General features: G+C 38.2%; 1 long non-coding RNA gene across 1 annotated transcript; it reads left to right on the top strand.

Annotated features, from left to right (window-relative positions):
- The first annotated feature begins 12,177 nt into the window (after positions 1–12,177).
- On the top strand, positions 12,178–22,624 carry LOC126823537 (uncharacterized). The gene is made up of 4 exons (XR_007681207.2): positions 12,178–12,258; positions 18,771–18,879; positions 20,231–20,331; positions 22,074–22,624. It is a non-coding gene; the product is annotated as an uncharacterized LOC126823537 (long non-coding RNA).
- The last annotated feature ends 2,347 nt before the right edge of the window (positions 22,625–24,971 follow it).

Genomic DNA, 24,971 nt, shown 5'->3' with positions numbered 1-24,971 from the left:
AGTATAGGTCTTTAGTTGATTTGATTTTGTTGAATTCTGTATATCGTTCGATTTTATCCATCCGACATTAGTAATAAATTATTATAAATATTCCCTGCCCGAAAATACTGCAAGAAACAGCGATAACCTTCATTTTGTTGGATGTATACATGCGTATAAGTGTTCTCTGCCTCAGTATTTCACTGTTTTGATATGGGCGTACGATGATTATGTGTACTTTAAAGGTGGAGAGCCAGACATTAAAGTAACCAAGTCTCTAACTCAATATCATCCAAAGTCTTACACGTTGAAAATACGAATTATTTGTCAATTCAAATCAACATTGATGTTGTGATCGTACCAGGAAAAGGCAGACTTCTGATACCAAAATATTTAAAACAAAATAAACATTTTACAATTGGTACACGAATCGTGTACCATAGTGCGTTTTAGCGTCATTTGTAACAAGTGACCAGAAAGAACAGACATATTCAACTGGAGAGCCTGCTCAATAGACTGGAATAACCAGACGCTAGAAATTGCTATAGGGTTGAGACACATGATGTATTTCGCTGGACATAACTGATTTAAAATTAGAGTCAAAACGGAAACAATTGAATGTAAATCAGTTTATATACAATCAGATTACATTATTATATGCGTTGCGACCCATTTGGGTCAATTTCTAGGTCCTAAATATCAGCGATTTAGCTCCTTTAAGTAATATATTGAAACAACACGTTAACATCAAAGGATGACGTATGTATTTTCAGTTCTCGGTTTTTACTTCTATCTGAATGACAACGATTCGTAACCACACGATCACCACCGCAGATTGTAGCTTTAACCACTACGGTTTTCAACAATGCTGACAGACTGTAGCATAAGGACACAACTGATCAATTATTCCTACGCCGTCACTCACGAAACTAGGCCCAGAGCTATTTTTTAGTTTTTCTCTCCTTTCCCTATTTTGCATGGCGGTCTTTGTTGCCTTTTTATTGTAGAATTGAAGAAGAGGGTTTGAAAATTCATTTTCAGTCAGGTTTTGGTAAATATTACTGAATATACAAGTTTTCCAAGATGAACCTCATACGTGCTTTTAAGCAAAAGGTTGTCACATGTTACTCCCTCTGCGTTCTACCCAACGAAAATTAGGTGGAAAGTTAGAACCGGTCTAAGAGACGAGAATTAACACTAAAGTCAATGGGGAATCTTTGTTGATCTGTGGCCATAACCACGTGATCACCACGGTTCACCGTCGACATGACAGGTTGTAGTATAACCACGTGATCACCACGGTTCACCGTCGCCATGACAGGGTGTGGTATAACCACGTGATCACCACGGTTCACCGTCGCCATGACAGGGTGTGGTATAACCACGTGATCACCACGGTTCACCGTCGCCATGACAGGGCGTGGTATAACCACGTGATCACCACGGTTCACCGTCGCCATGACAGGGTGTGGTATAACCACCACAGTTCTCCGTGACAGGTTTTAGCTTTAACCACCACGGCGGTTCTCAGTGACCATGGCATGTTATAGCTTTAACCACCACGATTCTCCGCGGCCATGAGAGGTTGTAGCTTTAACGGTTTTATACGGTTAAACATCTTGAGTCCAATATGGCCGCCCAAATTAGTACCGTATGTGACAACAAAATTTCCAAAAAAATCCATTTTTGGCCATATTGGATCCAAGATGGCCGCCATTGCTCGAAAGACATTGGAGTATAATTTTTGACATCGGAACACATATCTGGCCCACTAGAGGACACAACTCTGGAAAAAGACAATTTTTGGCCGCCATTTTGAAAATGCAAATTACCCGACCGAAAAATAGAACAAAAATTTTGCCCAAATCGTTTTTTTTTAATCAATTTCGCCTAAGAAACACCCCTACAGATTTTATTTTTTGTTATTTTGTCCCATCTCTAGTATTAAGTATAGCAGAAATTTCAGAGCGGCATAGATGAACGAGCCAGGGGGGCGGGGGCAGCTGCCCGCTAACTTTCGGGCAATTTGACTTTTCGGGCAGACGGGTATTTCAACTAGATGGCAATGACAAAATAAAGTGTCAAAATCTAATAAAACACTAATTTTAATTGAATATTACGAATTTGTACTGAATTGACTATGGATTTAAACATTTTGTCTGGAGCCGCTTTCTATTAATCATGAATGCAGCTGCAACATTCTGGCTATATGATTGGAATTCAGGTTGGCATAGAGTGGGATTTCGGTTACAAAACTATTGGGCAACTTTGGATTTGCTTGACTGACGGGCTAGAATAGCAGAAAAACGCATTTGCGGCGGTTAGATTTTCAAAATTTTCTCCCGGAGGGCGAGATCCCCATACCCCACGACGATTACTTGGTTAGTTGGGGTTCAGGTCAGCCACCTATAAGGTAGGCTATATTGGACCACACTGAAGTTGCTGGAATTATAACACTTTTGGTAGAATTTTAGCTCTTTACATTAATAATAGCATTATATTATATCTTTAAATAATTATTGGCTTAACATATATGTAGTGTAGGGAATTCAGATCTCATGCACTAAAATGAATGATTGATAACTTGATACATAAAAAATAGAGTTATAACTTGGTAAACATTCATTCTAGTTTGATAACAAAATAACACGTGTGAAACTTCGGGTGTAAGTTTCCACTATGCGCATATCAAAGTGGTTTTCGACGTCATTAGGCTAATTAAACAATCACGCACAAACAGGCGTTATTTGATGAATCTTGATGGCATTTAATACTTTCTGCATGGCAATCTATTAACTGAATATGTGTATTAGATTATAGATGGTAAGCTCAGTTTCTTTTTTCTTTTTCATCAAATCCGAATGATACCCGGTCCCTAGTGCTAATGAAGACGAGCATACGCCATACAGTGCGCTATGAGGGATATTTTACCCGGACAGCGGCACTATGGTCTACTCTTCTATCGAATTCCAACCGCCAAGGGATGTTTATCGCTAAATGATTTAAAGATCTGTCGACCGTGGGATAGTTGGTATTTCGACTCCAGGACCTGTACGACGTAGGAGAGTGGACCTATAGGTGGTAGATAGACCTACTTAACAGGTTTCAATTTCTGTGAATAAATTTAATGGGATGGAGGTAATAATTTAATGGGATGGGGGTAATAATTTAATGGAATTAGCCTAATAGTTTGGATGCAGCTATGGCGGGTGTGGCGCTAGGCAGGGTAAGCTAACTCTTCCGGACACCTGTTACCACTGTTTGTCGTGTATTTTGTACACGGTGAACAGTCCATATGCTGATTACACTATTTTGCCTTATTACACTATTTTGCCTATACTATACCGTTTTTTTAGGACTTCGAATTCTGTCTAATGGTTTGGATTGTTCGTACTTGGTTTTATTTTATTTTTATATTTAATGGGATGGGGGTAATAATTTAATGGGATGGGGGTAATAATTTAATGGAATGGGGGTAATAATTTAATGGGATGGGGGTAATAAATTAATGGAATGGGGGTAATAATTTAATGGGATAGGGGTAATAATTTAATGGGATGGGGTAATAATTTAATGGAATGGGGGTAATAATTTAATGGGATGGGGGGGTAATAATTTAATGGGATGGGGGGTAATAATCTAATGGGATGGGGTAATAATTTAATGGGATGGGGGGGGGGTAATAATTTAATGGGATGGGGTAATAATTTAATGGGATGGGGTAATAGTTTAATGGGATGGGATGGGGTAATAGTTTAATGGGATGGGATGGGGTAATAGTTGAATGGGATGGGGTAATAATTTAATGGGATGGGGGTTATAATTTAATGTAAATTTTATTACCTAATGAATGGGGTTCGTGGTGGCTAAGTGAGTATGACGCTGGCTCACTAGCCCGGAGGTCTCTGGTTCGCTCCCGGTGTTCGTCGAGAAAGTGCCATCTGGATTTTCTGGGGCGGTCTCCCCTTGTCAGTGGTGTAGGACCTGACAAGGACAGATGTATTGTTGTTCGAATGGGACGTAAAAGAACCCTTGACAGTTGGAATTCAATTTAACAATAGGCCGTATTCTTTAGCACAGTCAGAGCAGACAACATAGATGATCATAACCAGATGGATCATACCAATAATAATTAATAAGATTTTCAACAGATTTCGTTTGTTCAACCGCTTTAAAATCCTCAAATATATATTCTTGGATAAAATGTCACGCTTTTCTTTTGACCTCGAGAAAGGGGGATTTAGTGATCATTATGATAAATAAAGGTATACCTCTGACGTCATTTAATCCACACATACAGAACAATTTTATGAGTTTCTTACATAATCTACTTGTTTATTGCTTAATATGAATTCTCTTTTCAATTAGACTTGACCCCAAACCTTTATGGTGGGCTACCAATAAGAAATTGCAAAAATATAAACCAATGTGAAGATACACGACATACATTATACCAATAACAAAAGGTGTAAAGAAATAGGTCAATACTTATTATGTCGATACAGTTCTCTTTCTATAAATAACTCTTTTATAATAAGCCAATGTATGGTATATAAAAACCTGTTTTACACTAAGCCATTGATCATATGTTGGGGCTAATTATAATATACTGTATTTGGAAGTTGGGGAGAGGGTAACTCTACCATGCAATTAAAACCAGATTTGACAGGTACTGTATTCGAATGTAAGGGGAGGGGCTAACTCTACAATATAATTATAACTATATTTAACAGTTACTATATTTAAACCTATCTAAAAGTAGAGTTTTCTAATTAACTAAAACAGGATAAAGAAAAATGTTATATTGTGTTATTTTAAGTTAATATTTTTAGCTCATATTCCGCTATTTTATTTACTACTCTGTTTCAGTTAATATTCCGTTATTTTAATTTAACGTCCTTTTATTTTTATTTAATATTCCGTTATTTTTATTTAATATTCCGTTATTTTTATTTAATATTTCGGGGTTTTATTTTATTTAATATTCCGTTATTTTTATTTAATGTTCTTTAATTTTGAATTGACATTCCGTTATTCTTAGTTAGAGAGAGAGAAATGGGGTTTAACGTACTCTCGACACAAACTAGGTCATTTCGGGACTAACATATGGCTTAATTATATTTCAATAAATCGCTTCCGCGTAGGAGACTTTAGCAGTGGGAGGAAATACCCACGAGGTTGGACAGGGTATCCTACTCCTTTTCACGTACAGCCAGGGAATCGAAAAGTACAGACCTTATGATACAGCGCGCACGTGCTAACTATTTGCCCCCCCCACCCCTTTGCATACAAATAAAAGCCGAACCTTATTTTCTGACAATATCGCCCAATGGTGACGTATAAAGGGTAAATAGAATCTGGCCAGGAACATTCGGATCCAATGGAGACTTTTAATTAAAGGGGTAAGCTTGTTTGAAAACGTTTAGCCCTAAGTTCACAAAGCATTCTCAGACTTATGTTGAGAATTTGCTCAACTTTCAATCACTGTTTATGAGAAATATCTTTGATGCAGAAACACAAAACTTTGCACATGGTTTCTTATTGATGAATTTGATACATTAAAACAACAAAAGTTTTATAACGGGCTATATTTTAGTTAAAATAAGGTGAACAAGTTTAAGTAAATTCTCAACTTAAGCCTGAGAATGCTTTGTGAACTCGGGGCCGGGAATAGCAGAAGCTGTTAAAACATTAATAACTTCGTCTAGACAGTCATTAAGAACAGGAGTTGAGACAGGATCTAATGAATAATATTTAGGAGCAGACGATTTAATTAGGTTTAAAACCAAAGATTCACTAACCACGTTAAAAGTTTTCAAATAAACAGAATGTTCTATCTTTTCAAATTCATGAACATTAAAGTCAATAGTTTTATTTAAAATATGAAGTTCAGTTCGTATTTTCTGTATTTTTATTTAAAAGTAATCTGAGAATAAATTTGCGAGTTTGGTATCATCATCATTGTCCGGATGACTTGTCCACTCAGCATTATGATCCAATAGTGAATTCACAGCTAAAGGGCTTATGGCTCTATGTTTTAAAATGGTTCTAAAAGCACATATTAATGTAATATGAATGTATTTAAAGTGATTTATATTCAATTGTTGAAAAAAATATTGTAATTTCTAATCAATCATGTTCGGTGAAATACGTGAACAGTTCAAATTAAACGGCAGTCGTGCATTCTATACGTTTTTAAATGATTATTTTGTCGTTTGTGAATCAGCCTTTTCTAATTACTTCCATATTGTGTTGTAGGATATGTTTTTATTTGTTCATTAAAAGATGGCACCCAAATCATAGAGTACACGAATCGTGTACTGAATATAAAATGTTAATTGTGACTTAAATATTGCATACTAGGATCCTATAGTTTCACGGCAAGCTAACACAGTCAATATTGATTGAAATTGATGAATATTGAATTCTGATTCGTGTTTTTAATTTAGAATTTTATGGAAAATATTGAGTTAGAGACTTAGCTCCTTTAATTTATACAGATTTCTTGTCTGTTTTCACCATTTTCTATTTTATCACAGTCAAATTTAATTTTAGCACCTTTAAATAATTTATTCACACTTTCGTTTTATTTATAAAAGATTTATAAAACTGTTTACGGACACGTAGATTTGTTTTCAGCCCAAGATATTCAGGTTTGTTACGGTCATTAAACCACTGTGTGTTTGGACGATAAGACCAAAATTTCAGCAAGCTTAGTGTGATACAGGGTTGATTTCTCTTGACTATTTCCACTGTCAGTTGATATAAACCTTCTATATGTTATAGTCTTTCTTGTCGGCTGGGGGGAGGGGGGTGGATGGCCGAATGGTTAGCACGTGCGCGCTGTATCATAAGGCCTGTCATAGAGTCAACTAGCGTGGTGTCGAATCCCCGGTTGTACGTGACAAGGAGTAGGGTTGCCTCCCACTGCTAAAGACCTCTACACGCAAGCGAATTATTGAAATAAAATTAAACCATATGTTAGTCCCGAAATGACCTAGCCTGTGTCGATTGAACGTAAAACCCCATTTCTCTCTCTCTCTCTCTCTCTCTCTCTCTCTCTCTCTTCTTTCGTGTCGGTTGTGGTTTCTGGATCTTAAGATTAAAACTTGTCGGGAAATGATCAGATATTTATTTGTCCGAGAAACAGAGATTATCCAATTTAAGAAGAAGAAGAAGTGGTTGTTTTAAAGTGTCACACGGTCTACATTTACATATCATTTACATATCATTTAAACAATATTTTATTCAAATAAGACAGATCTTGTATACATACACTGTCAAAAGGTAAGGATTCAAAAACAAGCCAAAGCCTTATAGTAATTCGTCTCCTTATTTAATAAATATATTACAAATATAATAGTAAGGAAATGAAATGAAATGGGGTTTAACGTCCTATTGTTCTGCTCCGACTGGGCTAATGAAGACGGACATACGCCATACAGTGCTGTGAGGGAAATGTTGCCCGGGCAGCGGCACTATCGCTTACTCTTATATCGAATTCCAACTGCCAGGGGATCTTTTACGTGCATTCCAATGTATACACGGAACCTCGGTTTTTTGTCTCATCCGAAGGACTAGACAGCTGTCCTTGTCAGGCCCTCCGTCCTGTGCCACTGACAAGGGAAACCACGTCGGGAAATCCCGATGAACTTATAGATAATGGTTGCCCACATCTGCCGTTTTTATATTTCTAACGTTGTTGACTGTTTGCTTTGGCAGCGGATGAATGCAGCTCGAAAATTAACTGTGGTCAAATTGAAGCTTTCTATGGTCATAGACGTCTTTGAAGCTTTTTTTTATCCATTTTTTTTTCTTCAGCACAAATATCCACTTTTTCCACCCAAACTGGCAAAATATTTAAAATTAAAAACCTTCACAACAATTCCAGATCTAAAAAAAAAACACCACAAAAACGCCTTAAAAGGGAGGAAAAATAAGAGAAAACTGGGCTATATTTAGACAGGGACTTGTTTGGTTGGTAAACTTTGGTTACCCAAATTAAGAATTTATTGGCGACCCGTGTCCTTGTGTGTAGTCTACTTCCTACAGTTCTCCAGGAGTTATCTCCCCTTAACCAGACAATATCTGTTTAGTGGGTTAATTGAGATGAACGTCGATATTGACTAACTATACCATTGACTCTAATATTAATTCTCGTCTCTAACATTTCCCAAACTTTTCATGCGGTTGAATAATGTCTACCACAGATGGGACAACATGCAGCTACCTCTTGCTCGAAAGTCTTGAGATACAGCCATGTTCCTGAAGCAACGACAGCCAGTTTTACAACATCTGGACGTTGCTTGTTTACTTCACAATTCATGAATTTATAGCTACATTATCTACAGACACGTGATCAGCAGCGTCCAAACAGAGTTTGTGACATCGCGACCTCCACGGAAACCTTGACATTGAATGAACCTTGAACTTTTCAACTCGATTATCACAGGTAGCCATTTTAGCTTGAAAGCCCGAGACTTGGTGGAATTCGCGACGATCGACGAATCTGATAGGCTCACAAGCTGGGCTTGTGCCCAATCGAAATTAGAGCCGATATATGCAGGGTATTACGTGAAGGCCTTGATAAGACGTACATAGTTAAAGCGATATCAAGTCTTCTATTGAAGATGGTGAAATACAAACTGGAAGTAGCATACAAATAAACATCCAACTGTCGGCTCATCCTCTGTATCCCATTCGTGGGGTATATGGGACCATTTGTGGGGTATCCACGAAGTCAAATCATTTGCCCTTGATGATTTCATTGGCCACGTAGGTAGTTTATACGAACCAATCAAAAAACAGATTACATACACCAGTCTGAGCATCAGCAGCCAGGGCAACCTTCGGGTGCTCTTGTATGGTCATGACTATAGGACAAAGTATAGTTCACTACACCCGATCGGAAGCTAGTTCGAGTATAGGATAGTCGTCAAAATGGACGCGGTTCTCTTCAATGAACTGATAGAAAACTTTTTACTTGACGACAATTTCCTGGAACTTTTGCCAAAAGTTTCTGACTATCCTGAAAACACTGTACTAGAGGTAGAATATGATAATGACGATTTCAAGAAATAAACGGAAGCTAGTTCGAGTATAGGATAGTCGTCAAAATGGACGCCGTTCTCTTCAATGAACTGATAGAAAACTTTTTACTTGACGACAATTTCCCGGAACTTTTGCCAAAAGTTTCTGACTATCCTGAAAACACTGTACTAGAGGTAGAATATGATAATGACGATTTCAAGAAATCTACTCACATTTGAGTTAGTGACCGTGTTATTGCCAGACAATTAAATAAACAAACCATTCAAATAATCATAGTTTATTTACAGTTACATAATTTATATTTACAATGTATATCAAAACGATGTATTTAATGAACAAAGTCATTTGGTTGTATTACTGTTTTTCCAAACGAAATTCACAAATGGAAGATTTTTTTTTCTTTAATACTGTCACTTTCACTTCAGTTCAACATCAGCCTTGGTCGAAATAAATGTCAAAACATGATTATCCACTCTATATAATATGAAAACTCCTTAAACATGTTATCTGAATTTAAAGGCTCAATACCACTCTTGTTGTAACTGAATAATATGTCCCAATCTTTATTCTGGTCAACAAATTGTACTATTTTACAATATTCCAATTAATTGATGATACAAATTTCATCTTAACACACCTAATTTAAAAAATTGGAAAAATTCAACTAAATGATTTGAAAGCCTGACGTAAAGCTTTTCAAATGTGACTTGGATTTAAAAATATTTTTGAACCCTTTGGACCAGTAAAATAGGATTTAATGGATAATTTACACAACAGGTAGGACACTAACACATCTAGTACTTAGAATAAGGATATTTGTTATTTTCTGGAGCTGTCAAGCCAGCAAGAGTGTTATTGTCCCTTTAAATAACTCTCAGGTTCTGGGGCAACATTGGTAGTATTAGTTCTATCTTCAAATAACAATTCCAACACAACCTTGTTTTGCCGCGGGCCGCCATTTGCAACATGACTTTACCAGCGTCAACCGACCTCGAAAGGTGGGTTAACCATGGTCGCGACTATAGTCTTACCATTTCAACTTCGGGTGCGCATGGTCGAGACCTAGATGAACCATGGTTGAACATTTGGACGAGCCGAAGGCGGCCTTGTATGTTCGATTATGAGTATCAAAGAAGTGACATGCACACAAAACGATGGCCTTTCAAAATGCGAGTTACTTCCCTTCACCCACTCGCTTTCTATTTATGGACTATTGTGATTGGTTGATAAAAATAGCACAATTATCACGGGTGGGTTATTTCCTATGTGTATCGGCCGTGAATAGAACCAGTGGTTAGTAGAGTAGTACTAGAACGGAACAATACCCTTGACAAGGATAATGTCGGCTCTACATTTCAACGCCACCAACCTACACGATAAAGTCAACAAAAATCGCCATACAAAAGAGGGAAAGGGGAAGGGGTGCTTAAGGCAACTTTTGCACTGGATTCGTGGGTAACCCGCGCAGGAATGAATGGTTTCCCGTGTTTATAAAGCATTACAAAAAAAAAATGATTTCAGTATATGATTAATGGGAGGACATAAAACAGGGTTATCGTTCCACTTTTCTGCATCAACCGGGCTAATGAAGACGGACATACGCTACGCAATGTACTACGAGGGACATTTTATGGCCTACTCTAAATTCGAATTCCATCTGCCAGTGTTTGTTTTGCGTGCACCATGCCAACGCGTACACGGTACCTCTGTGTTTCGTACCTTGCGAACGACTAGACAATGCCTTACTCACTGAAACACCTTTTATCCAGATTTTAGTAATTTGATTGGATAATATTACATTGATTTTAGTGCTTAGCCAATCAAAATTAAAGTATCAACTAAAATTAGGATTTTATCTTAAGTTAAGTTTTCGAGAAACGGGGCCCAGATATTACATGGGCATAAAATATCTTTGACAGTTGGAATTCGATATAAGAGTAGGAGGTAGTGCTGGTGTCTGGGCAAAATTTCCCTCATATCACACAATATTGCGTATCTCCTTCTTCATTAGCCCAGTCGGAGCAGAACAGTAGGATATTAAACCCCATTTCATTTCATATTAGGAGTCACGGTGGCAAAGTGGGTGAGACGCTGGCTCGCTAACCTGGAGGTCGTGGGTTCGCTCCCGGTCTTGGTCGAGAAAGTTCATTGGGATTTTGCGGAGTGGTTTTTTTCTTGTCAGTGGTGCAAGACGGAGGGCCTAACAAGGACAGTTGTTTTATCGTTCGGGATGGGACGAAAAACCGAGATCCCGTGTATACACTGGCGTGCACGTAAAAGATCCCTAGGCAATTGGATTTCAATGTAAGAGTTGGCCGTAGCGCAGGTGACCGGGGAAAATTTCCTTCACAGCACCCTGTATGGCGTATGCCGTCTTCATTAGCCCATTCGGAGTAGGACGTTAAACCCCATTTTATTTTATTTTATTTAATTTCAATATGTGACCATTGTGAACCCACTGAATACGATCCTGTGAGAAAGTACTAAAGAAAAATTCAATAATTAACCGAATATCCCGCGATCTCTAAAGTAGACATAGTAATTTGAGAAGATAATTAAGGGGTCTAGAATGAGTGATCGTAGGATGCACACAGACTTCAGAGAGACTCGAGGAGCGGTACCTAAACCAAATGGTTAACAAACAAACTAATAAAACTGATTGTCCCCTATTGCTTATATTAACCGAACACAAATTGGCGACCTATTCGGCTAGCGACCTATTCGACCGATCCAGCTGGCAACCTGTTCGTTGGCAACCTATTCAGAATAAATTCAACAGTCGCCCAAACTCATCTATTTTTATCAACCAATAGAATCCAACGTAACGTCTATCAAATGAAAGTAGAATATATTATCATTTATCCATTCCTTTAGCTCAGAATAGAGATGTAATTTCGCATTATCTTACAAAATTCTGGACATCCAACTAAATATATTCCGAAAGCTGATTAAATAAGCTTTCGAAATATTATTAGTAAAAGTTGGCACAATCATATTAAAGGGGTGCGCTCTCATTCTGAATAGGTTGCCAACGAACAGGTTGCCAGCTGGATCGGTCGAATAGGTCGCTAGCCGAATAGGTCGCCAATTTGTGTTCGGTTAATATCTGTCACGTGCCAGCTATCACGTGATGTAAACAATTAGCCATGTTGCTTAAATTGTGTCACAGTGTCCAGTTTAGAAACTTAATTTACACAAAGGCGTTGTATATTATACCTTCAAAACACCGTAAGTTCTTGTTCTTAATATCCCAATAAAGATTACCTTTCATCAGATTTTCTGCCAAACGGCGAAACGATCACACAATACAGCGCTAAACTTGCTCCAAACTTGTATGTTTACTATAGTGACCAGTGAGCGTGTCGAACCAACTACGTCACTTCCGGTATTAATAAAAATTAATTTCTCGCTTGCAAATTATTTTTTGCATATGTTATAGGAGGGATTATTTCTAAATATATATTTATTATTTATGGAAACCTTATTGAAAATCGTTGGTCTTCCCCTTTAAAGAATTTGTCACCTTATAACCTGCATAATAACTCAATAATTGGCTATATACATCATTAGGTACTCCTCAAAAATACTAAATAAATTGAACTCCTTGTTAAAATCTGGTTGTTATGCGTATTATTTACATTTATAAGTTCAACAAACAGACTTTCCCTTTTAGAAATATGGTTTTGGCGCTCCACTGTCTACGCCACCAACTCTGAATAGTGCGAAGCAAATAAACACTTCACCTTGAGTTGCCTAGATTGTTGTGTGGGCAACTTCACTCTAAAACGCTATTGACTCTTCGCTGAAGAGGCATTAAAGCTTTGATCGGTAAAAAACAAAAACATTTAGATATTTAATTAACTTTCATATTAATTATTAGCGGTTTTATAACGTAAGTTCATGATCATTCCTTACTTTTAAGAAGTTTAACGTAAGTTCATAACCATTCCTTACTTTCTACGTAAGTTCGAGACCATTTCTTAAATTCAAAAATTTTATAACATAAGTCCATGATCATTCCTTACTTTCAAGAAGTTTAACGTAAGTTCGTGACCTATTCTTTACTTTCAAGGGGTTTATAACGTAAGTTCATGACGATTCGTTACTTTCAAGATATTTAACGTAAGTCCGTGACCATTCCTTACTTTCAAGAGGTGCCGTTTATAACGTAAGTTCATGACTATTCCTATCTTTCAAGATGTTTAATGTTCGTGACCCATTCCTTACTTTCAACAGGTTTATAACGTCGTTAGTTCATGACAATTCCTTACTTTCAAGAGGTTTATAACGTCATGACTATTCCTTACTTTCAAGTTTAACGTAAGTTGGTGACATTGCCTTACTTTAAGAAAGTTAGAGCATGAATTTTTATAATTTAGTGAGTAACCAGTTATTATGAATACATGTAGATCAACCTAATTGCTTTTATTTTGTTGTTGATATTAGTAATATCATCAAGATTGTAACTACGGCGATTTGTCAACATTGAACGTCCATACGATCTTGACTCCGGTGTAATCTAGATAGTGTTAAATCGGTGAACGGTCTTAAACAAATACCCCCATATCTAAGTGGTAATCTGTACTTAGACCCGTGTAAGAGGCGCGAGTCATTACACTTCTAAAGTGGCGTCCGAGTACGCTAAAACAATCTTTTCAGAATAGAGAGAGATATAAAGAGAAATGGGGTTTAACGTACACTCGACATAAACTAGGTAATTTCGGGACTAACCGGAGGACCTGGAGAAAACCCACGAGGTTGGACAGGCGACCCTACTCCTCGTAACGTACTACAGGGGATTCGAAACCACGCTAGTCGACTCAATGACAGACTTTATGATACAGCGCGCGCACGCTAACCATTCAGCCATCCAACCCCCCCTTTTCTGAATAACAAGACACTGGCTCGCTAGCTTTGGGGTTTCGGGTTCGCCCCCGGTGTAGCCCGAGAAAATTACCTGGTATTGTCCGGCGTGGTCTCCCCTTGTCAGTGGTGGAGGACGGAGAGCCTGACAAGGACAGTTGTCTAGTCGTTCGGATGAGAAGTAAACACATTAGCGTGCACGTAAAGATCCCTGTAAGTTTGAATTCAATATAAGAGTAGGCCATAGCTCCTGTAACGCCGTAGTAATCTATATGGCGTATGCCCGTCTTCATTAGCCATGTGAGAGTAGAAGAGATGGACGTTAAAAGGCATTTCATTCTATTTCTTAAATCTAAATCCGCCCCATTGCGATACAGGGAACATTTGATACTACATTTGATTTTTTAAAAATGTATTGTAATTTCTAATCAATTATGCTTGGTGAAATACGTAAACAGTCCAATTTGAACGACTGTTGTTTACTTCTGCTGGGTCTATTCTACACATTTACTTTTTTATTTTTGTCGTCTTTGAATTAGCCAGTTTATGTTTTTCTTTCTTCATTACAAATGGCACCGAGACCATAGAGTATTGATTGTGTCTTAAATATTGGATATTAGAATACCATATTTTCACGACAAGATATCATCATCAATATTGATTGGATTGGACCAATATTAAATTCTAATTCGTGTTTTTGATTTTATATTTTATGAAAAATATTGAGTTAGTGGTTTAGCTCCTTTAAGTATTTTGAAAATATTTTACAGATCCAGTATAAGTAATATGTTGCCATAGTAGCATACGTTGTGAACGATACCCGTTGCTATGTTGAGGATTTGTCAAAGTGGAAGGGGTATCATTGATATATGACGATTTAATGCGGTCCTTATTTGCGATATCACTGAAATGGGGTTTAAGGTCCTAATGTTCTACTCCGACTGGACTAATGAATACAGGTATACGCCATACAGTGTGCTATGAGGGAAATTTTGCCAGGACAGCGTTTTTTTCTTATATCGAATTCCAACTGCCAAGGGATCTTTTACGTGCACGCCAATGTGTACACGGGACAACTGGTTTTGGGAATAGTTGTCCCAGGTTGAATTTGGAAAAATATACGGATTCGTTATTTCAGATTCAGTTCGGTTTTTAGCGAATTGAGTGTAATGCCTAAATCCGGAATAAGACTTTATTCTGAATTTAATTCAGGTTAAATTCCTAGTGTGAAAGCACCTTGTGATACCACTACTGTGGAAGCCGATTTAAAGCGGCTGTAGTCTGCGATACTACTGTAGTCGAGTAAAGTGGAAGCCGATTTAAAGCGGCTGTAGTCGTAATATTACCAGCGTAGAAGTGGATTTAAAGCAATTCTGGCATTATCACTTTCCCTTCAAGATATAAAATATATTAATTAAATTCGAGACATATCACATTAAAGATGGATTGGCTTCAAATGTACTACAAATTATTATTTAGATATTTATTCACATGACACGTCAGTAGAAACGTCATTATGTCAGACGCCCCTCTAATTTTGCATACAATGTAATTTAAATGTCCACGGCAGTTGTATTGTAATTATGACGTCAAAACCTTAATCAGTTGTATTGTAATTATGACGTCAAAACCTTAATCAGTTGTATTGTAATTATGACGTCAAAACCTTAATCAGTTGTATTTTAAATATGATGTCAAAAACTTTTAATTATGACGTCAAAAACTTTTAATCATGACGTCACAAAGTTACAATGGTTTATTTTAATTATGACGTCACAAACTTACAGCGATTGAATTTTAATGGAAGTCAATCTAATTAAAATAAGATCTATATTTCGTTTCGTTTCTTTATACTGTCGATGGACTTTAATACATGAAGATCTGACCGGTTGCAGTAAAACATCGCGTCAGAGGTCAGACGAACGGTTTTTGACACTATGACGTCAGACATTGATTAATCAAAAAGCGTTGATGTTTCTAGTGGTTTACCCACTGTTCCGTGTATGGCACGCCAAGAAGTCGCCGTAACAGATGGTTTCATTGGCTAATCCCTCACGCCATCCAGAACGTAGGTTTTTTAACAACTCTTCCAGACCCTAGTGTTGTACAGGTAAATAAAACAAAATTTTGAACTATAAAAAAACGAAACGAAATAGGATCTGGGTTTTAACCAGAATGAATGGAAGTAAACCTTACAGAAATGTATCTTTAAAGCTTGACCATTATAACTCTAGACACTTCATTTCATTATTGCGCAATGCCCCCGACATGAACCTTAAATAAATATACACTTACATTAGTCAACCCCTTCCCCCCTCCCCTATTAATAACTTCTTATTGACCCGTGTCAACCTATATTTTAAAAGTACTTTTAGTTTATATCTACCTAAAAAGAAAGTGAAATTACATTGACATATTTTGACCCGTTGTCACTAGTCACCTTTAACAAACCTGTTGATTGGTTGATGAGTGTTTAAATATTGGCCGAAATAAGGGTCATCTATATATCAACCGTTTACCTCGATACACCAACACTCACCACGAAATTCAACAAAATGAAGGCTTTTCTAGCACTTACAGTTTTACTAGGTAGGGAATCTTCTATTTCATTTCATATTATAAAATATATTTCAATGTTAATATATTTAAATTAATATGGGCACTTACTTACGTGTAGAATACCAGATTTTGGAGGGTTTTTTTTTTTACAACAAAAGAAATCATTCTGACTGGGATTGGGCTTGTTCAAGAAAATTATATAGCACCGTGAAATATGGTTCAAATTATTATAATAATTTTTAAAAAATGACCCAAATAATTATTTTTAAAAAATATGACACAAATAATTTAAAAATGTAAAAATGACCCAATTAATTTTTTAAAACAATGACCTAAATTATTAAAATATTAGATGTGAAAATCAACAAAGATCGAGTTACATTTATCAACAGATAGGTACTATTTGATTTAGTTGTAAATAATTAAAGTAGCTAATAAGTCTGTCACTGAATATCAACCAAAGTCTTCGACATTGAAAACACGAATTATTTGTCAATTTAAATCAACATTGATGTTGTGGTCTTACATGGAAAATATGGGTTTCTGATATCCAATATTTAAGACAAAATAATCATTTTACCATTGGTACACGAATCGTGTACCATAATGTGTTTCAGCGCCATTTGTAACAAGAGACACGAAGAAAGGGGCTAGACATATTCCACAAGTCATGTCAAACGCTGACACCATATTCTTATCTGGAGAGCATGCGCAAAAAATACTATCGGTGTAGACTGGAATAACCAGACGCTAGAGACTGCCATTCGATTGAGACTTCTGACGTATTTCGCCAAACATAACTGAATTGAAATTAGAGTAAAAAATGGAAACGATTGGATGTAAATCAGTTTATGTACATTCATATTACATTTAGGGAGCCACGGTGGCTAGGTGGTTAAGACGCTGGCTCGCTAGCCTGGAGATCGGGTGTTCGATCCCTGCATTGGCGGAAAAAGTTCAGCGGGGTTTTCCGAAGTGGTTTCCTCTTGTCAGTGGTGCAGAACGAAGGGCCTGACAAGGACAGCTGTCTAGTCCTTCGGATGATACGTAAAACCGAGGTCCTGTGTATACATTGGAATGCACGTAAAATATCCCTCATAGCACACTGTATGGCTTATGCCCGTCTTCATTAGCCCAGTATAGGAGCATAACAGTAGGACGTAAAACCCCATTTCATTTCATATTACATTATTATATGCTTTGCGACCCATATCTGTCAATTTCTAGGTCCCAAATATTAGCGATTTAACTCCTTTAAATAAAATCATAATCGTTCACACGAGCTCTAAAATCATTTACAACTAAATCAATGCCTTAAAAAGTCAACGAAAAGGTAATCCCGCAAACGTTTTCTTTCCAAAATTACGATCAGAAAATAAAAATACCCATTTCAATCGAGTTCATAGAATTCTATAACTTAACTCCAAATATGTATCGCTTTCATGCGTGGCCACGGTGGTTCGGTGAGTAAGACGCTGACTTGCTAACTTAGAGATCTTGTGTTCAATCGCGGTGTTTGCCGGCAAAGTTGATTGGGGGGTTTTCCAGCGTGGTTCCCACATTAACGGGGGATTTTCGCTTGAAAATTTCTGTATTTCTCATAGGATTCCTTCTTATTCGCAAATGAACTATCACAGAAAGTTTGCCTTTTATCGAGATCAGAGGAAATATAGGTCAAAATATGACTGGGGGCGTTATCGGTCAAAATTTACGATCGCTAGGTTTCTTCCTTAACGAACAATTGTAGCTTTATAATTTACAATATGACTTGGGAAGTTATCTGTCAGATTTACGACCAATATTGTTCCTCTCGTCTAGAGACCAGATATGCCCTGATTTCATATATTTGTCCCTAGAACAGGGGGATAACTCCTCAAATTGCGATCGCAATATTTTTAAATAAATCCGTAGAGAACTCTTGGCCTTTAGAGTTTATTCCTTCGAAGAGAGAGAGAGAGGGAGAGGGGGTGTCTAACGTCCACTCGACACAAACTAGGTCATTTCGGGACTAACACATGGTTCAATTCTATTTCAATAATTCGCTTGCTCGTAGGGGTCTTTAGCAGTGAGCGGAAACCGGAGAACCCTGAGAAAACCCACGAGGTTGGACAGGCGACCCTACTCCTTGTCACGTACAACCGGAGAATCGAAACCACGCCAGTTGACTCAATGACAGACCTTATGATACAGCGCGCACGTACTAACCATACGTGGAAAACGTGCCTAACACTGTGTGCAATGGTAGGCCTACCACTCAAACACCATGGATGCTGATTCACGCTTAAACTGATGTCTAATTGTGATTTTATCTTTTTAAGGTCTATCAATAACAACTGAAGCCTTGCTGTTCGATGATATTGCCTGTGCTATTCTTCCAGCTGTTTGTACTAGTAAACTTCAGGGTATCACTGCCCAGAGTACATGCAGGTATGTACATATAGTCCCTCCTGGTATGGGGGGGGGGGGTGGAATGGCCTTGTGGTCTAGAGTATCACGCTTTGACCTCTAGCTGGCCGGCCACTTCTGGCTTGCGGTTGTGGTTTTGATCCCTGGTGTGAGAGTGTGTGGCTCCGAGATAGGGGCGCCTTCTCAACCTCGTGGGTTTACTCCGGGTACTCCGGTTTCCTCCCACGGGCGGGAAAGACCCCGGCGCGCTCGCTATGATAATGAAAATAATAATAAAAAAAGACAACTTGTCTGCGACATCACCATCGGTGGAAGCGAACGTTAAACACTAAGAACAAGATCAATATGAAGGAATGCTGCAGTGACTGGGTGTGGTAGGGGGTGGGTGGCCGAATGGTTAGCACGTGCGCGCTGTATCATAAGGCCTCTCATTGAGTCAACAGGCGTGGATCGCCTGTCCAAACTCGTGTGTTTTCTCCGGGTCCTCCGGTTTCCTCCCACAGCTAAAGACCCCTACGCGCAAGCGAATTATTAAAATACAATTAAACCATATCTTAGTAGGGAGAAAAATGGGGTTTAACGTCCACTCGACACAAACTAGTTCATTTCAGGACTCACATATGGTTTAATTTTATTTCAATTATTCGCTTCCGCTTAGGGGTCTTTAGCAGTGGGAGGAAACCGGAGGACCCGGAGAAAACCCACGAGGTTGGACAGGTGACCGTACTCCTTGTCACGTACAAATGGGGAATCGAAACCACGCCAGTTGACTCAATGACAGTCCTTATGATACAACGCGAAATAGTGTTTAACGTCCTACTTTCTGCTTCGACTGGGATAATAAAGGCGAGAAACACTGACAAAGGGAAGTAGCCGTTAAGTTAAACCTCGACTGTTGCAGTCAATGTATTGTATTTATTTTACAGTTTTCAGTGGGGGGGGGGGGGGCACGGTGGCTCAGTGAGGAAGACGTCGGCTCGCTAACCCGGAGGTCCCCTGTTCGAGCCCGGTGTTGATAGAGAAAGGAAAGTTCTCAGGTATTTTCCAGCGTGGTTTCCCCTTGTCAGTAAGACAGGACGTAAGAACCCTTGACAGTTGGAATTCGATATAAGAGTAGGCCGTAGTGCCGCTGTCCAGGCAAAATTGCCTTCATAGCACACTGTATGGCGTATGCTCGCCTTCATTAGCCCATTCGGAGCAGAACAGTAGGACGCTTAACCCCATTTCATTTCATTTGTCTTAATTAGGCCAGTCGATGCAGAACAGTAGGACGCTTAACCGCCTTTCATTTCATTTCATTTGTCTTCATTAGGCCAGTCGTGGCAAGAACATTGGGACGTTCAACCCGTTTTCATTTTATTTGTGTTTTCAGTGAAAAGAGGCCGTATTTCAACTGTTTACACGAGAACAACTGTAAATCGGGAACAGTTTATCAAGCACAGGTGACAGCTTTTGATTATACGCAATGTTCAGGTAAGTTTAACCCCTCTAAAACTCAGGGATCACGGTGGCTAATTGGGTAAGGCGCTGGCTCGCTAGCTTGGATGTCGTGTGTTCGATCCCGTCTAGTCGTTCGGATGGGACAAAAACCGAGGTCCCATGTACACATTGGCGTGCACGTAAAAGATCCCTTGACAGTTGGAATTCGATATAAGAATAGGCCGTAGTGCCGCTGTCCGGGCAAAATTTCCTTCATAGCACTCTGTATGGCGTATGCCCGTCTTCATTAGCCCAGTTCGTAGCAGAACAGTAGGACGTTAAACCCCATTTCATTTTCTTTTTTCTTTTTTTACATTATGTAGGACCTTATTCATGAAATCTTGAACTCAAATATTTTAAGAATGTCGTCTTTTCATTGGCTAAAAACTGAAAATTCTACTCGGATTTTAATCCACAGCCAATTTATGAATACGCTGCATTGTTAAAGTGTTCGTGAATATATACGTCCCATGGGCTTATATCTCTTGTCCCGGACAGCTCCAAGGCCCAGTACTTAAAGGTTGTATTTCCCGTGCATGACTAGTGTTTGACGCGGATATTGAATAGGGAGAGAGAGAGAGAGAGAGAGAGAGAGAGAGAGAGCGAGAAATGGGATTTAACGTCCACTGTATTGAATGGCTGTATTCATTGATTTTTGCTTGTATTTGCATGTAGTTATAGAATAATATGACAATCCTTACCGTATTTACTAGGCTAGATAATCCACACATTTTACTGTTATCAAAATCTATTTCCTTGCCTGTCACTCCCTTTCATATGCATGAAAATTGTTAATGTTTGTTGTGTCTTCGGGTTAAATAAAACCGATATGAAAGAAAGAAATTATAGCCTAGACTGCCCCAGGTAGACAATATTTTCGCTATTCAAAGCTGTACATGCCACAACGAATGCGATACTTCACCTTTGTGACGCAAACAGGTTTCTAGTTAGTCACGTATGGAGGGATAACATTGCCAATTGTATATAAAACTTCGCGGTACAAACTGCAGAGAGAGAGAGAAATGGGGTTTAACGTCCACTCGGCACATACTAGGTCATTTCGTGACTAACATATGGTTTAATTTTATTTCAATAATTCGCATGCGCGTAGGGGTCTTTAGCAGTGGGAGGAAACCGGAGGACCCGGAGAAAACCCACGAGGTTGGACAGGCGACCCTACTCCTTTTCACGTACAACCGGGGATTCGAAACCACGCCAGTTGACTCATTGACAGGCCGTATGATACAGCACGCACGTGCTAACCATTCGGCCGCCCAACCCCCCGTATTGAATAGGAGGTCGAGATGCCGTGATGTGGTAAATACGAGATCACATGAATTTTAGAAGGGACTGTGAATAGGGGTTACAGATCGCGTGAACCTTTGGAGGGGTGGGGCGAATAGGTGTTAGGTACCGTTGCTCTCTCTCTCTCTCTCTCTCTCTCTCTCTCTCTTTCTCTCTCTCTCTCTGTTTAGGGTGTATGTTGACCTCTCCCGCCCCTCTCCCCCCCTCTCTCTCTCTCTGCCACGTGTTTAAGAGTGTATGTGTACCTCTCCCCGCTCTTCTACGTGTTTAAGAGTATATGTGTACCTCTCGCCGTCCTCTCCTTGAAGAAACAGATGCCTTTCGGGGCATTCATATGCTGGATGATTTAGCGATGGCGGACCATGAAGATTTTTTTATAGTCAAACTATGTATCTACCTTGTATCTATTTAACCTGTTTTTATTATTACAGGTACCGCATTACTGATGTCGACTACCTTGTTAGTAGTGATGACAATATTTGCTAAATTCATGTCAAACTAAATCCCACCAATATGGCAGCAACAGCTCAATTTATACTTTCTGTTATAAAACTATTTTCAATGTCAATCATAATTTCTGTTCAATCTGATTAAAACACAGATCCTATTTCGTTTCGTTTTTCATAGTTCAAAATTTCGTTTTACTTGTCTTTACTACACTGGGATCTGGAAGAGTTGTTATATAACAGACATTCTAGTTGATGTGAGGAATTAGCAAATGAAACCCCTAGAAACGTCAACGCTGATTGATTAATCAATGTCTGACGTCAAAGGGTCAAAAGTCACTCGTATGACCTCTGACACGACATGCCATTACAACTGGTCATATCTTCTTGTAGTATAAAAAAAAACGAAACAAAATATAGATCTGTATTTTAATCAGAATGAATTTTTTCATTTTGAACGAGTACTCCGTTTCGTACAGCTTCAGCAAGTTCTGTGTAGTTACGCGTGTTTTGCAAAAAGATATTCTTGTAATTAAGCTCTTAATTTTGTTTGTTTTAATATGAAATGTCGGTAGCCCTGACTATAAGTAGTAAATGGAGTCCTGTATCACAGTATCAAATCAACCCAGACATAATTTATTGTTCTTTTGTATTTGTTACTGTTTTATTTTTTAAATAAATTAATAAATATATATATTTATATGGTTAATTCATTAGTATTAACATTGAAGGGGGGGGGGGCGAATGGTTAGCATGTGCGCGCTGTATCATACGGTCTGTCATTGAGTCAACTGGCGTGGTTTCCATTCCCCTGTTGTACTTGACAAGGAGTGGGGTCGCCTGCCCAACCTCGTGGGTGTTCTCCGGGTCCTCCGGTTTCCTCCCACTGCTAAAGACCCCTACGCGCGAGCGAATTATTGAAATAAAATCGAACCATGTTTGTTCCTAAATGACATAGTTTGTGTCAAGTGGACGTTAAACCTCATTTCTCTCTGACGTGACATCTGATTTTGTAAATACTTTACGCTGGGTGTAGCTAGATAAGCAAACTGATCAGCAGTGAATATTCACTAAGCCGCTACAATCAGTGAGAGGGAATGACATCGGTGCGGGTTAATAAGCTCTACAAATAAAATTCTAAAATATATTTTTGAAGTATTAGAAAAAGGTGTTTGAAGTGTTTGTAGACGAACAATATTGAGCATAGGCGTACGGGGAAATTTTTAACTGGGGGGCGGTAGTGGTTACATAATAATAATAATTATGTTACATAATAATAATAAATTCGCTGTTAAATTGGACACATTCAAGAACGCAATATTATTTTATACAACTTTTACAAAGTACAATTGTGTGCCCAAATTTTCTTAGCATTTGGTGGCCAAAATGGGGGGGGGGGGGCGCCGCCCCCCAGCCCCCCACAGCTCGTACGCCTATGATATTGAGTGTAAATGGGTACATAAAATGAGTAAAAGGACGCGCCATGGAGCCGATGATTGACGCCCGGTGATCTGACGTCATATGTTCAACTTATAAAATGAATAAAAGGCACCATTTTGCCCGGACACGTTTACTGTAGTTCGTAAAACGAAAACACTACACGCACATCGAGCCACTGATCGAAGCCGTGACGTCACATTTAGAAGACATTTGAACTTATAAAGGTCAGTCATCTTATACAAAGTTTCGCAATACCTATGTGAAACAGATTGGGTCTTAAGTTAGATGAGCCTATGGTCTCGATTCCTTGTTATTGGAGACTGGAAATATCCTGTTTATTATATCTTCAACGTTAGATGAGCCTATGGTCTCGATTCCTTGTTATTTGAGACTGGAAATATCCTGTTTATTATATCTTTAACGTTAGATGAGCCTATGGTCTCGATTCCTTGTTATTGGAGACTGGAAATATCCCGTTTATCATAAAAACTCAAACGTAATCAACCTAGACTGATATTTGTCACGTCTCCATCTTTAAAGTTACAATTTCATATTTTCTAAGAAAGTCAAAACATAATTATTTCTATGTCTTTTGCACAATAGGTTGCCAACTCACTATTATACGATCATAGGTGTCATTCTCACACTTAAAACTCATTTACACCGGAAATAATAACACAATTACGTCCCAATTACCCCCCTTGTTTTCTATTCTCCACCATGGAGTAGCTATCCTCAAACGTTTGAATTTGAAGAGAAAAATGATATTTTTGCCAATTTCTCAACTGGCAATAGTGAATTATAGGATTAATAGGATTATTCTTTAACAAGGTAGGACTTTTTATAGATACCATCTATTTTAAGGCTTTATTTTAAAAAAATCAAAAAATATAACTTTAAAATATGAAATTGCAACTTTAACGGAAATGTTAGTAGTTTAAAATTTTTTTTTTTTTTTTTTTTGTAGCTGTTATTGCTCACTACAGATTTCCGTTATTTGCGTCTTTATATTCAGGTCCAGTAAACACATAGGCGTGCATATAAAAGAACCCGTGGCAGTAGGATTTCAATATAGGAGTGAGTCGTAACGACACCCAAAGTACGCTGCATGGCGTGTGCCCGTCTTCATTGCGCCCAATCAGTAGACCTTTAAACCCCAATCTGAGATTAAAACACAGATCCTATTCCATTTCGTTTTATATAGTTCAAAATTTCGTTTTACTTATGTTTACTACATTAGTGTAGGCTATCGAAAGTATTAAAAAAACGAAACGAAATATAGATCGGTATTTTAATCAGATTGGTTAATCACCATTGCGTTTCATTTTCATGTCATTATTTTCTTCAAAAATATTACGTATGAACCGCAGAAACGAAGTGGAATATATTTAACCAATTCTCATGCCGACATACCCTGTGGAGGTACATGAGATGAGTTAGTAT

This window comes from Patella vulgata, chromosome 6 (assembly GCF_932274485.2).
Source record: "Patella vulgata chromosome 6, xgPatVulg1.2, whole genome shotgun sequence".
Lineage (NCBI taxonomy): Eukaryota > Metazoa > Mollusca > Gastropoda > Patellidae > Patella > Patella vulgata.
The sequence above is the reverse complement of the archived record's forward strand: the minus strand, read 5'-3'. Positions and strand labels throughout refer to the sequence as shown.